This window comes from Taudactylus pleione, unplaced genomic scaffold (genome assembly GCF_031769625.1).
Source record: "Taudactylus pleione unplaced genomic scaffold, aTauple2 ptg001778l, whole genome shotgun sequence".
Taxonomy (NCBI): Eukaryota; Metazoa; Chordata; class Amphibia; order Anura; family Myobatrachidae; genus Taudactylus; species Taudactylus pleione.
In genome coordinates, this window is record NW_028286175.1 from 725,001 (window position 1) to 727,500 (window position 2,500).

The following is a 2,500-nucleotide window of genomic DNA, read 5'->3' on the forward strand; positions in this document are numbered from 1 at the left end:
TAAAATGTAATAGAAAAGAATGTTATGGCAGTATAAAAGTACCTACAGCACCTGGCATTCCCAGGTTGTCTCCCGTCCAAGTACTAACCAGGCCCAACACTGCATAGCTTCCAAGATCAGATGATATTGGGCATGTCCAGTGTGGTTTGGCTGTAGGTGCCCAAAACCATTAACTTTAGACCTCTATTACTTCTTAACTCAAGTAAATTCATTGATAAGTTTAAAAAACTAAATGTAAAATGTAATAGAAAAGAATGTTATGGCAGTATAAAATTACCGTCCAAGTACTAAACTGGCCCAACACTGCATAGCTTCCAAGATCAAACGAGATTGGGCATGTCCAGTGTGGTTTGGCTGTAGGTTCTCAAAAGCATTAACTTTTGACCTCTATTACTTATTAACTCAAGTAAATTCATTGATAAGTTGAAAAAATTAAATGTAAAATGTAATAGAATAGACTGTTATGGCAGTATAAAGTTACCTACAGCACCTGGGATTCCTAGGTGGTCTCTCATCCAAGTACTAACCAGGCCCAACACTGCATAGTTTCCAAGATCAGACGAGATTGGGCATGTCCAGTGTGGTTTGGCTGTAGGTGCTCAAAAACATTAACTTTAGACCTCTTTTACTTCTTAACTCAAGTAAATTCAATGATAAGTTGAAAAATGCAATGTAAAATGTAATAGAAAAGAAAGTTTTGGCAGTATAAAATTACCTACAGCTCCTGGTATTCCCAGGTCGTCTCCCATCCAAGTACTAACCAGGCCCAACACTGCATAGCTTCCAAGATCAGATGATATTGGGCATGTCCAGTGTGGTTTGGCTGTAGGTGCCCAAAACCATTAACTTTAGACCTCTATTACTTCTTAACTCAAGTAAATTCATTGATAAGTTGAAAAAATTAAATGTAAAATGTAATAGAAAAGAATGTTATGGCAGTATAAAATTACCTACAGCACCTGGTATTCCCAGGTGGTCTCCCATCTAAGTACTAACCAGGCCCAACACTGCATAGCTTCCAAGATCAAACGAGATTGGGCATGTCCAGTGTGGTTTGGCTGTAGGTGCTCAAAAGCATTAACTTTTGACCTCTATTACTTCTTAACTCAAGTAAATTCATTGATAATTTGAAAAAATCAAATGTAAAATGTAATAGAATAGACTGTTATGGCAGTATAAAATTACCTACAGCAACTGGGATTCCTAGGTGGTCTCCCATCCAAGTACTAACCAGGCCCAACACTGCATAGCTTCCAAGATCAGATGAGATTGGGCATGTCCAGTGTGGTTTGGCTGTAGGTGCTCAAAAACATTAACTTTAGACCTCTTTTACTTCTTAACTCAAGTAAATTCAATGATAAGTTGAAAAATGAAATGTAAAATGTAATAGAAAAGAAAGTTTTGGCAGTATAAAATTACCTACAGCTCCTGGTATTCCCAGGTGGTCTCCCATCCAAGTACTAACCAGGGCCAACACTGCATAGCTTCCAAGATCAGACGAGATTGGGCATGTCCAGTGTGGTTTGGCTGTAGGTGCCCAAAACCATTAACTTAAGACCTCTATTACTTCTTAACTCAAGTAAATTCATTGATAAGTTGAAAAAATTAAATGTAAAATGTAATAGAAAAGAATGTTATGGCAGTATAAAATTACCTACAGCACCTGGTATTCCCAGGTGGTCTCCCATCCAAGTACTAACCAGGCCCAACACTGCATAGCTTCCAAGATCAAACAAGATTGGGCATGTCCAGTGTGGTTTGGCAGTAGGTGCTCAAAAACATTAACTTTAGACCTCTTTTACTTCTTAACTCAAGTAAATTCATTGATAAGTTGAAAAAATTAAATGTAAAATGTAATAGAAAAGAATGTTTTGGCTGTATAAAATTTCCTACAGCAACTGGTATTCTCAGGTGGTCTCCCATCCAAGTACAAACCAGGCCCAACACAGCAAAGCTTACAAGATCAGACGAGATTGGGCATGTCCAGTGTGGTTTGGCAGTAGGTGCTCAAAAGCATTAAATTTAGACCTCTATTACTTCTTAACTCAAGTAAATTCATTGATAAGTTGAAAAAATTAAATGTAAAATGTAATAGAAAAGAATGTTATGGTAGTATAAAATTACCTACAGCACCTGGTATTCCCAGGTGGTTTCCCATCCAAGTACTAACCAGGCCCAACACTGCATAGCTTCCAAGATCAGACGAGATTGGGCATGTCCAGTGTGGTTTGACTGTAGGTGCTCAAAAACATTAACTTTAGACCTCTTTTACTTCTTAACTCAAGAAAATTCATTGATAAGTTGAAAAAATGTAATGTAAAATGTAATAGAAAAGAATGTAATGGCTTTATAAAATTACCTACAGCACCTGGTATTCCCAGGTGGTCTCCCCTCCAAGTACTTACCAGGTTCAACACTGCATAGCTTCCAAGATCAGACGAGATTGGGCATGTCCAGTGTGGTTTGGCTGTAGGTGCTCAAAAGGATTAACTTTAGACCT

At 37.8% G+C, this 2,500-nt stretch overlaps 1 non-coding gene and 8 pseudogenes across 1 annotated transcript; all 9 read right to left on the bottom strand.

Annotated features, from left to right (window-relative positions):
- Window positions 1-39: 39 nt before the first annotated feature.
- LOC148439228 (5S ribosomal RNA) lies at window positions 40-158 on the bottom strand (annotated as a pseudogene).
- Window positions 159-478: 320 nt separating this feature from the next.
- On the bottom strand, window positions 479-597 carry LOC148439229 (5S ribosomal RNA; annotated as a pseudogene).
- A 115-nt stretch (window positions 598-712) lies between these two features.
- Window positions 713-831, bottom strand: LOC148439230 (5S ribosomal RNA; annotated as a pseudogene).
- A 116-nt stretch (window positions 832-947) lies between these two features.
- Window positions 948-1,066, bottom strand: LOC148439231 (5S ribosomal RNA). Its single transcript, XR_015876404.1, has one exon. It is a non-coding gene; the product is annotated as a 5S ribosomal RNA (ribosomal RNA).
- A 116-nt stretch (window positions 1,067-1,182) lies between these two features.
- LOC148439232 (5S ribosomal RNA) lies at window positions 1,183-1,301 on the bottom strand (annotated as a pseudogene).
- Window positions 1,302-1,416: 115 nt separating this feature from the next.
- On the bottom strand, window positions 1,417-1,535 carry LOC148439233 (5S ribosomal RNA; annotated as a pseudogene).
- Window positions 1,536-1,651: 116 nt separating this feature from the next.
- Window positions 1,652-1,770, bottom strand: LOC148439234 (5S ribosomal RNA; annotated as a pseudogene).
- A 351-nt stretch (window positions 1,771-2,121) lies between these two features.
- On the bottom strand, window positions 2,122-2,240 carry LOC148439235 (5S ribosomal RNA; annotated as a pseudogene).
- A 116-nt stretch (window positions 2,241-2,356) lies between these two features.
- Window positions 2,357-2,475, bottom strand: LOC148439236 (5S ribosomal RNA; annotated as a pseudogene).
- Between the last annotated feature and the right edge of the window lie 25 nt (window positions 2,476-2,500).